Source organism: Mobula hypostoma, chromosome 12 (assembly GCF_963921235.1).
Source record: "Mobula hypostoma chromosome 12, sMobHyp1.1, whole genome shotgun sequence".
Taxonomy (NCBI): domain Eukaryota; kingdom Metazoa; phylum Chordata; class Chondrichthyes; order Myliobatiformes; family Myliobatidae; genus Mobula; species Mobula hypostoma.
This window is the reverse complement of record NC_086108.1, coordinates 25,562,192-25,574,382: the sequence shown is the minus strand read 5'-3', so window position 1 is coordinate 25,574,382 and position 12,191 is coordinate 25,562,192. Positions and strand designations below refer to the sequence as shown.

The 12,191-nt window shown below is 42.7% G+C and overlaps 1 protein-coding gene across 1 annotated transcript in view; it reads left to right on the top strand.

Annotated features, from left to right (window-relative positions):
• astn1 (astrotactin 1) overlaps positions 1 to 12,191 on the top strand; it is a 2,838,691-nt gene that overhangs the window by 833,299 nt on the left and 1,993,201 nt on the right. The window lies entirely within an intron of this gene.

Genomic DNA, 12,191 nt, shown 5'->3' with positions numbered 1-12,191 from the left:
ACACTTTGTTTGCACTGTGACACTGAAACCAGATTGCTACCGCCCAGAGATTAGCTCTTTGTATCTGAACAAGATAGTTGTGGGTACGTGGGGCAATGGGCAGCTGTTCTATGTAGGTAAGGGTGGGGTAATAGGTCTGTAAGATCCATCCCTTGTTATGGACTGAATGAATAGAGGCAGTGAAACTCTGTCAAAAAAATAGAAGATTTTGCTTCTGCGGCATATTTTGTACATTCACGAGAAATTCACCCTCTTAATTTCTTTCATGGACACCGATTAAGTATGCAGGAGGATTAGTGAAATGAGCAAGTTACAAATATATTGCTGCAACAAATTGAAACATTGCAGCTGAATGTCAGCAATGCATGGTTAATTGGAAACATTTATCTGACAATTGTAAGTAATTGGAAGAACTCAACTTATTTCTAATAAAACTTAAGTGTGTCTCAGAATTAATTTTAGACTTGTAATAATACTAATGTAGTCATTTCTATACAAGGAAAAACACTGTCAAGCAGAGAACATCTAATAGGGGCATTGGAACTGAAGCCCTTTCAAAGTTAGTGTTCTGCAATGTTAATGTGCATAGAAAAAGTTGGGCTATATTTGCAATTCATGAACAAATCTGTGTGTAGAATAATGTTTTATTTGATGACGAAGATCAGCTTTATTTGTCACCTGTACATGGAAACATACAGTGAAATGTGTTGTTTGCAGCATATCAAATCAGGCAGGACTGTGCTGGGCATGCTTCATGCGTCATGCTTCATGCTTCATGCTTCTGACACTAACCAAGCATGCCCACAACTCACTAACGGTAACCATACATCTTTGGACTGCGGGAGGAACCCAGAGCACTTGAAGATAATGCAAACGACTTACAAGCAGTGGCAGGAATTGAACACCAATCGGAGAAGGCTGGCTGGCATTGTAATGTGATGTGCTGACGCTGCATGACTGTGCCACACTGATGAATTTCTGTTCATATCTTTTAAGTTTGAGCATTGAGATAGAGCACCACGGAAGCACCGGGACTCGTGAGACACTGTTACAGTTTGGGGTGTCGGAGTTATGTCATCCTATGTAAGAAAGTTTGTGTATTCTTCCCGTGAAAGCGTGGATTTCCTCTGGGTGCTCTTGTTTCCTCCCACAGTTCAAAGACGCAGTGGTGATTGGTTAATTGGTCATTGTAAATTGTCCTGTGATAAGGCTACAGTCAGATAGGTGGGTTGTTGGGCAGCACAGTTCATCGGGCCAGAAGGGCCTGTTCCGTGATGTATTTTTAAATAATTAAACAAATAAATATGAATAAGCGTGGTAACCAACCCAGGAACCTGCATTTGACAGTGCATTTTCTTGGAAGGTATTGTCCAATTGTTTGGGATGTTCATTCCACGCAGGGTGATTCAGTAGATGTTCTGCTGAAGATCCAATTGTAATAGCATTTGATACAAAGCCACATACCTTACACTTGGGTCAAATAATGCCATATTCTGAAACTCCAAGTGATTCTGGCAGTCTCATACGGGTTTACCCATGCCTGGCCCAGTCCTTCTTTTAATTGCTTTGAATCTAACTGATGAATCTTTACAGAGGACCTGCCCTGGGTCTAGCACATAAATACCACTATGAAGAAAGTACAGTAGCATCTCTACTTCCTTAGAAGTTTGTGAAGATTCAGCATGACTTCTAAACTTTTGATAAATTTCTATAGATGTGTGGTGGAGAGTATATTGACTGGTTGTATCAGGGACTGATATGGAAATCCCAATGCCCTGCAAGAAGTAGTGGATATGGCACAGTCCAGCACAGGTAAAGCCCTCCACACCATTCAGCACACCTATAAGGAGGAATGTCGCAGGAAAGTAGCATCCCATCATCGAGGAACCCAACCCCCTCACCCTTCATAGAATTTTTTGAGGATGTAACTAGTAGAGTGGATAGGGGAGAACCAGTGGATGTGTTATATTTGGATTTTCAGAAGGCTTTTGACAAGGTCCCACACAGGAGATTAGTGTGCAAACTTAAAGCACACGGTATTGGGGGTAAGGTATTGATGTGGATAGAGAATTGGTTGGCAGACAGGAAGCAAAGAGCGGGATTAAACAGGACCTTTTCAGAATGGCAGGCAGTGACTAGTGGGGTACCGCAAGGCTCAGTGCTGGGACCCCAGTTGTTTACAATATATATTAATGACTTGGATGAGGGAATTAAATGCAGCATCTCCAAGTTTGCGGATGTCACGAAGCTGGGTGGCAGTGTTAGCTGTGAGGAGGATGCTAAGAGGATGCAGAGTGACTTGGATAGGTTAGGTGAGTGGGCAAATTCATGGCAAATGCAATTTAATGTGGATAAATGTGAAGTTATCCACATTGGTGGCAAAAATAGGAAAACAGATTATTATCTGAATGGTGGCCGATTAGCAAAAGGGGAGGTGCAACGAGACCTGGGTGTCATTATACACCAGTCATTGAAAGTGGGCACACAGGTGCAGCAGGTGGTGAAAAAGGCGAATGGTATGCTGGCATTTATAGCGAGAGGATTTGAGTACAGGAGCAGGGAGGTACTACTGCAGTTGTACAAGGCCTTGGTGAGACCACACCTGGAGTATTGTGTGCAGTTTTGGTCCCCTAATCTGAGGAAAGACATCCTTGCCATAGAGGGAGTATAAAGAAGGTTCACCAGATTGATTCCTGGGATGGCAGGACTTTCATATGAAGAAAGACTGGATGAACTAGGCTTGTACTCGTTGGATTTAGAAGATTGAGGGGGGATCTGATTGAAACGTATAAAATCCTAAAGGGATTGGACAGGCTAGGTGCAGGAAGATCGTTCCCAATGTTGGGGAAGTCCAGAACGAGGGGTCACAGATTGAGGATAAAGGGGAAGCCTTTTAGGGCTGAGATTAGGAAAAACTTCTTCACACAGAGAGTGGTGAATCTGTGGAATTCTCTGCCACAGGAAACTGTTGAGGCCAGTTCATTGGCTATATTTAAGAGGGAGTTAGATATGGCCCTTGTGGCTACGGGGGTCAGGGGGTATGGAGGGAAGGCTGGTGCAGGGTTCTGAGTTGGATGATCAGCCATGATCATAATAAATGGCGGTGCAGACTCGAAGGGCCGAATGGCCTACTCCTGCACCTATTTTCTATGTTTCTATGTTTCTATGTTTCCTGGCCATGGTCTCTTCTCACTGCTGCCATCAGGAAGGTGGTACAGGAGCTTCAGGACTCGCACCACCAGATTCAAGAACAGTTATTGCAAATTATTACCCCTCAACCATCAGGCTCTTGAACCAAAGAAGATAACTTCACTTAACCTACCCATCACTGAACTGTTCCCCCAACATATGGACTCACTTTCAAGCATTCTTCATCTCACGTTCTCTCTATTTATTGATTATTTATTTATTTATTTATTACTTTTGTATTTATAATTTGCACAGTTTTGTTGTCTTTTGCACATTGTTTGTTTGTCCATCCTGTCGTTCATTGATTCTGTTGTGTTTCTGCATTTATTGCCGGAAAGTCAATCTCATGGTTGTATATGGTGATATATACTGTATGTACTTTGATAATAAATGTATGTTGAACTATGAATCATCTCTCTTCTGCAGCAAATTGATGCCTATAGAGTAGAAATTCATTTTAGATTTACCTCTCATGATCTGGGGACTTGCTCCCAGATATTCACATTGAACTTGGCTCGCAGAGGTAAACAGAGAAGCATTCTAATTGAAATCCCAACCTAAATATTAACAAGTACAACTAAACCATTGATGGTGTAGATCAGGTAATGCTGCTGTGACTATTACTTCACTTTTTTTTTTCTGTCTTACCAAGTCCAAATTTGTAAAGCCAACAATTATTTTTAAAACAGCTGGATTTTTTTTCTGATGCAACACATGCAAGATGCTGGAGGAACTCAGCAAGTCAGGCAACATCAATGGCAATGAATAAATAGTCGAAGTTTCAGGCTGAGACCCTTCATCTGGACTGGACAGGAAGGGGGAAGACACCAGAATAAAAAAGGTGGGGAGGAGGAAGTAGATATCAAGTGAAGCCAGGTGGTTGGGAAAGGTAAAGCGCTGGAGAGGAAAGATTCTGAGAGGAGAGGAGAGTGGACCAGGGGAGAAAGGGAAGAAGGAGGGGTCCCAGGGATAGGGAGGTGATAGGCAGGTGGGAAGAGGTAAGAGGCCACAAGATTTTTTTCGGATTTCACTTCTTTGTTTTCCACTTGCCCAGTTGACAACTTCTCAACAGTCTGTTGGAAACATTCTTTCGTTCAGTACTTCATTTTTGTCATTTTTCAATATCTTCATTCTTAGGTTTAATTACATTCCACTGTAGATCTGAGATTATTTCTATAAAGTTAAATTATACTGTCTGAGTCACAGGATTTTCTGCTCACTGAAGTCCCTGTTAGCAGTCTTGCAATCCAGTAAATCCATCCATTATTTATTGTTGCTGTGCATATTTAATGCATTAAAGAGGAACATATATTAGTGGAAGCACAATTATGATGGCAAGAAACTGACTGACAACTGCATATTAGTAATCATAAAAAAATCCCATCTGAAGAACAATTTGGATTGCCTAAAAATGGTTTATGTGTATTATTTTAAAATATCCAAATGATCCAATGATAGTACATATATTTAACATACCAAAATGGGATAGTTAGGTTGACCAACACTTCAGAACTTATGGATTTGGAATAAAGTAGCTTACTATTGATGTTGCTGTTCATATTATTGAATAATTAATTTCATAGAGCACAATTAGAATAAATCCAGCTTTAAACAGATTTAATTTCAATCACTGACTCCAAGAATTTTCCTTCAGCCTCAATTGTTAGTCTGAAATTAACTCACAACTTGCTGCATCTGTGAACTTATTAATCATTTCAGGCAGATAAAAATAGAAAATGCCAGAAACTCTTAGTAGGTTAGGCGACATCTATGGAGAGAGAAACAGAGTTGGCACTTCAAATCAACTGCTTCCAACATTTTCTGTTTTAATTTCAAATTTCCATCATTTTCATATTTTCATTTACTGTAGAATTTGTCTCCTTGGTTAACTAAGTTCAACATTTTCCCCATAAATTCAAGATATTCTGTAAATGCTGGAAATCCACAACAACATACACAAAATGCTGAAGGAAGTTGACAGGTCAGGTGGCATCTGTGGAGAGGAATAAACAGTCAACCTTTCGAGATAAGATCCTTCATCAGGTTGGAAAGGAGGGACGATTAGATTAGATTAGATTAGATTATGAGGACACGCAGTCCTCTTTCATTGTCATTTAGTAATGCATGCATTAAGAAATGATACAATGTTCTTCCAGTGTGATATCACAGAAACACAAGACAGACCAAAACTGAAAAACTGACAAAAACCACATAATTATAACATATAGTTACAACAGTGCAAGCAATACCATAATTTGATAGAAGAACAGACCATGGGCGGTAAAAAAAAGTCTCAAAGTCTCTCGAAAGCCCTAACATCTCACGCAGATGGTAGAAGGAAGAAAACTCTCCCTGCCATGAGCTTCTAGTGCCGAAAACTTGCCGACGTAGCATCCTGGAAGCACCTGGCCACAGTCCGATTCTCAGTCCGTCCAAAAACTTTGAGCATCCGACCAGCCCTCCGACACCAAGCACTGAGCACCATCACGTGTGTCTCCATCAAATCAGAATTGTTCATGGCATCCTACTTACAAATACGATATCATTTCACTGGAGAGGCCACGCGCGCTGCATCGCGTCACCATCTTCTCCTCCTTCCAAAGAGGTCTGAACAAGAAGATGGGGGAGGGAATGTGTACAAGCTGGCAGGTGATAAGTGAAGCCAGGTAAGTGGGAAGGTGGGAGGGATGAAGGGAAAAGCTGAAAGATGAGAGGTAAAAAAAGATAAAGGGCTGAAGAATAAGGAATGAGGAGAGCTGATCATGGGAGAAAGGGAGAGAGAAGGGGTACCAAATTGAAGTGATGAGGAGAATAGAAGGGATAAGAGGGGAGCCAGGATGGAGAATGGAAAAAGAGAGAAGAGAGAGGGGTGAGAAAATATCAGGTTAGAGAAATCAATGTTCATGCCATTAGTCTACCCAAGCAGAATATGAGGTGATGCTCCTTCAGCCCGAGGGTAGCCTCAAGATGACAGTAGAGGAGGCCATGGACTGGCAAGTCAGAATGGGAATGGGAAGTAGAATTAAATGGTTACCATGGTAAATCCTCCCTGTTGTAGCAGATATTGCAAAGGTGTTCGATGAAGCGATTGGCCAATCTACGTCTAGTCTCACCGATGTAGAAGAGGCTGCACCAGAAGCACTGGATACAGTAGACGACCCTGACAGAGACGTAGGGGAAGTGTCACCTGACCTAGAAGGGCTGTTGGGACCCTGAATGATGGTGAGTGTAGAGGTGTAATGCCAGTTGTAGCTCTCGCCTAATCTGCAGTGATAAGTGGCAGGAGAGAGATCCGTGGGGAGGGATACGTGGACAAGGGATTCACAGAGAAAACAATCCCTGTGGAAAGCAGAAGGTGGGGGGAGGGGGAAAGATGTGTTTAATAGTATGATCCCATGGTAAATGGCGTAAGTTGCAGAGGTTGATGTGATATGCGGAGGACCGTGGTGTGTTAGGTATAGGTAAGGGGAACTCTATCCCTGTTACGATGATGGGAAAATTGTGTATGGGCAGATGTCAGGGAAATAGAAAAGATATGGGTGAGGGAAGCATCAATGGCAGAGGAAGGGAAACGCTGTCCTTTAAAGAAAGAGGACTCTGCAGTTGTTCTGGAATGGCAATCCTCATTGTGAGAATAGATGTGGCAGAAGTGGAGGAATTCAGGAAAGGGGATAATGTTTTTACAGGAGACAGGGTGGGAAGAGGTGAAGTCAAGATAGGCTTATTAAATATATCTGAAGATGTCTGTCTCCATATATTGAAACAGAAAGATCAAGAAAGTGGAAAGAGGTGGCAGAGATGGACCAAGTAAACTGAGGACAGGGTAGACATTGGAGGCAGAGTTGATAAAATTGACAAGCTTAGCACTGGTGCACCTGTGCTGATGGAGATCGTGGAGAAGATATTGTTGCCAATCCAAACTGATTTGGGATCTTCAAGTGAGGAAGTTGTGGATCTACTTGCATAATAAGGTAGCATAATTGTCTAGGTCCTGAAGCTTATTGATTTAGTTTTGAGGGATGATAGCATTGAATGTTGAGCTGTAGTTGATGAAAAGAATCCTGATGATATAATTGAAGATAGTGGGTACCTTAGACTGCCAATGCAAGAGGTCCAAGATATTGATAACACTCCAGCCAGTTAATCAGCACAGATCTTTAGTACTTGGACATGTACCTCATCTGGGCCAGATTCTTTCTATGGGTTCACACTCCTGAGAGATGCATAAATAAGGCTTCTGGATGTCCTGCCCAAAGTTAGTAGCAAAAGAAAGTATGACCTGAATAGCAGGGGTCTTTGATGAAGGTTGCTGTTTTTTGGTGGTAGTGCTGAGTTTGAGTCTAACTATAACAGAATAATGATTACTTTGCACTACAATAGACTCATTTTGGTTCTTCCCTGTAAGAAATGTGCGTAAGTTATGTTTAATTCATGTTTTATTGTGATTGTTGTATATCTGATGTTATGTGCCCATGATCTGCTGCAAGTACAATTCTCATTGCACCTGTGTATATCTCATTGCACTTGTACATATAATAAAGTTAACTTTGACTTTCACTATGAAGGTTGTGATTAATTAAACTTCAGAAGGAAAGCATCTTTCAAACTCAAAACTTTTGAATATATTTTCCCTTTACATAATAGCCACTGTATGAGTACCACTTCCCTTACACAGCACGACTGAGGTCTTAAAAATGAACTAAGCAGCTCCATTTTTTAGAGAGCTGTCGGGGTTAGTTTAGCTGCCATTGTGTTGTCTAGATGGAGGTGGATAATTTTGTTGTGAGTCACACTACTCAACAAAGAAGTCAATGCATGCTTTGGGGGTAATATGCTGGAAACATTGAGTAGGCAGACAGATGGTGACAACAGTAACTGTATGCACACACTTCGTGTATATTATAATATTGAGATACGACGGTAGAGTGATCAGTATTCAGATTGCAGACTAAGTCTTTCATTATTACTCTTACGAAAGGCAAGCATTCATCACATTCAACTGTAAGGTCAAGTAAGGTTAAAGAATTGCTCAGTTAGGGTAATGAATTGTCAGAAAAAATTATTATAATGTAATTTTTACTTCTGAACGTATAACACTTAATCATCTCCTCTTTTGTTTCAAAAAAGTAACTTGCCATAGAAATAATTATTAAAGAATAGAGGCAAGAATGGGAAAGAGAAAGCAATGAGTGAAAAAAAAAATCTAAGGCTTCCCTACTGGTATTTAAGTTCTCATCACTTCCATTTTTGCTATTGAAAAATATGCTTTCAGTTAACTGATTTTAGACATTATTGGCCTTTATCTCACTCAACCTGATCAAAGTGGGATCAAAACAGCAGCAACTGATCTGGTGAATGTTTCACGTTGGCTATATCCACTTTGTGGAAGTTTAAGACAAGGAATTAGCATTACCACAGAACCTTTATCACAGTTTCACCCCAGATGTAATCTCTGTCTGCTATTTATGTAGTGCAAAGAGTATAGAGTTCTATACCAATTTCCTGTTTATAAGACATATTGTAACTAACCCATTGAAAAGAAACCACTAGGGCACAAGAGCCAAGCAAATCTTCCATCCCAACCATCACAGAAAAGCCAGTCAAGAGCTTAGGCAAGGCTTTTAACAGCTCTTTAAGGGACACGACATCCGTCCAGGTGAACAGTACCGAGTTGGATGGCTGGCTGAAATCTGTGGAGAAATCTGGCCTACCTGGGAAGTTTAAAGCCTGGGTGTATCAGCATGGCATTCTTCCCAGAATCCTGTGGCCCCTCCTCATCTATGCAGTTCCGATCTCAACAGTCGAAACCTTAGAGAGGGGGGTTAGCAACCACCTCAGGAGATGGCTGGGGCTGCCAAAGAGCCTGAGCAGCATCGCACTCTATGGGCACCACAACAAACTGCAACTGCCCTTCAAATCCTTGGAGGAAGAATTCAAGGTAACGAGAGCCAGAGAAGTGCTACAGTATAGGGACTCAAGTGACCTGAAGGTGGCTAGAGCAGGGATCCAAGCGAGGACTGGCAAGAAGTGGAGGGCAGAGGAAGCTGTTCAGGAAGCAGAGACAAGGCTGCGTCACAGGAGGCTGGTGAGAGTGGTCACACGAGGCTGAGCTGGGCTAGGATCGTTTCGAACTCCCCAAATGGACACCAGAGGGAAGGAAAGGCATCGTCTAGCTCAGGAGGAGGTGAGAGCAGTAGTGGAGGAGACAAGAACCTGCAAGGTGGTGGGAATGAAGCAACAGGGAGCTTGGACAAGATAGGAGAATGCCGTTGAGAGGAAAGAGACCTGGGCTGATCTTTGGAAAGCTGAACCACACCGCATCCAATTTCTGATCCAGGCAGTGTACGATGTGCTTCCAAGCCCATCAAACCTGCACACATGGGGCAAGGCAGAGCTATCTGCGTGCCCGCTGTACTCCAAGCGAGGAACCCTGGAGCACATCCTCAGCAGCTGAGCAAGGGCACTTGGTGAGGGACGGTACAGGTGGAGGCATGATCAGGTCCTGAAGACCATCGCTGAAGCCGTCAGTGCAGGAGTTGAGTGGGCGAAGCAGTCCCGACCCTCCAAGCAGACCATTGCCTTTGTCAGTGCTGGGGAACAGCCAGTACCTGCCAAAAGAACATCTGCAGGTATCCTGACCTCTGTAAGGGACTGGCAGCTGTTGGTGGACATCGAACAGCAGCTGAAGTTCCCCAACCATATCGCAGCCACCACCCTGCGACCAGACGTTGTCCCTGTGTCTGAGTCTACTAAGCAAGTGGTGCTGCTGGCGCTGACAGTCCCATGGGAAGATAGCTTGGAGGAGGCCTTTGAAAGGAAGCTCTCCAAGTACGCAGGACTGGTCAGCAACTGTCAGCAGGCTGGATGGAGAGCGAGGTGTCTCCCAGTGGAGGTTGGTTGTAGGGGATTCGTAGCCCATTCCTTAGCTAGAGCCTTCAGTAATTTGGGCATCGAGGGAGAGAGGAAGAGGAGAGCCATCCGCAGTACCACCGATACGGCAGAGAGGGCCTCAAGATGGCTGTGGCTCAAAAGAGGGGAGCCATGGAATCATAAGTACCTAGCCATCTGGACACAAGCTGGGGACTGATCAGCCCTGGCTGGGTCACCTGGAGGAGGGTGTATAATGTTGAAAGACCAGAAACACCTGATGATTCCAGGAACATCACTGGAGATGTGTCCAGAAGCATCAGTAGATGTATGTACACAGTGTTCCATAGATATTCTTATGAACCAGTCCGTTCCGTATCCAGCAATATTCATGCATGGTTGAATGATAATTAAACTTGAAACTTGAACCATCTGGACAGACAACTGACAATATAAATACTGGAGAAATATCATATCCATACAGAGTGAGTCTAACCATCTGCCCTCAATATTCTTTGGTTTCCTCTAAGATACCACAAATACCACAGGTACAACAGCAAGTCAGCTGCTGGGTAGCTTCCAGCAAGTGAATCACTTCCTGACACCCTAATCCAGTGTTTCTCAAAGTGAGCAATGTCACCCCTCCGGGGGCAATGGGAGTAACTGAGGGAGTGGTGTGATGAGGTCACTTGCTAGCAAGTAGGGCAAATGAGGGAACACAGGCTTCATTTAAGAAATTAATTTCTTATTATAAACATTTGAACCTCAGTGCCTCATAATTGATTATAACGATCACGTAATAACCTTATGTCTTGCTAACCCACCGTTCATTTAGACTTTGCTCAAAGCATGTTGTAGTTTTTGAAAAGCAATGTGACACTTCTGTATTTGGTAATATCATGAGAAATCTGGACTGAAGAAATTGTGTAATTTCCGGCCCCAACCTTCACATTATTCTCATTAACTACTGTAGGACAGGTTCCTAAGATTGACATAGTGGGGATGGTAGTGGGATGAGCTCCCACTCCCTATAAAGTGCTCTAAATGGCGCACATCTCTAACAGCCCCTGACAGCCAAATCCAACTCTTGGCTTTCATGTGTGGCTTAGTTATTAGGCCTGACAAGAGAAGGAGCAAAGGCGGACCACTGGCACCTCAAAACCAATTGCTTTGGGCAGGTGGGGTTCATCAGCCTTGGATGGTAGCCCACCTAAGAGAAGGATAACTCTGATTTTAAACCTCCACTGCTTTGCAACCATACCCACCCATGGGAAAGGCTTCCGGAGTAAACTCCAAAGAAGAAATCTGGAGCTGAGATCCCTAAGGCAGTTTGATGTTGTTTATAACTTCACTCTGGCAACCTCTGCGACAACACTAATACCAAGCTTTATTGGCACTTGCCCTTCTCTTGGACTACATCAGTGACGTGGAGAGGGAGAACCTGCTGCATGGCCAACAAATCTTCCCACACAGGCTTGCACTCTGGAGAGGACACAATCCACCAAAGGAACAAACTCATGATCCCCTGGGATCGACGATTGCCTACATACTGTAGGACAGTATCAGCTTGTATGATTCCCATACCTGAATCACACAATGATACAATTCCAGTGAATTAGGGTATAGCACTCAATGGAGTAAAGCTTAGAATCTGCCTTTTCAGATGGTCTTGACTGCATTTCTCTAGCCCATGGCCCAAACAAGATAATGCTACGCACCTTACATACCTTCAGCAGAGAGTCAGTCAGGTAAGCTATGATGATGTCATAACTTTCTCCTTTATTAATTGAAGTGCTTGAGGTTTGGACTTAAACAATAAGCAATTGACGTGGTCGTTAATACATAATGAAAGTGGCAGAAGCAAACCAAATGAAACAAAGTATAGACAGTATAGTGTGAAGTATCTGAAATATGGATTTATTCCACCACCAAGCAACCAATATGTCCACTGAGTGAAGAAGTTTTTTTTCAGATGAGGCAATGAAACTGTCCAGGCTCCTTGAGAACTTGAAGAGAATGCACTCTGATCTTTGCTTATTTTTAATAATTAAAACCAAATAATTAAAGCAATTCTGCTCAATGAAAACTTTGTTTAAAGACGAATAAATGAAATTGTGAGAATATAGAAAACACAT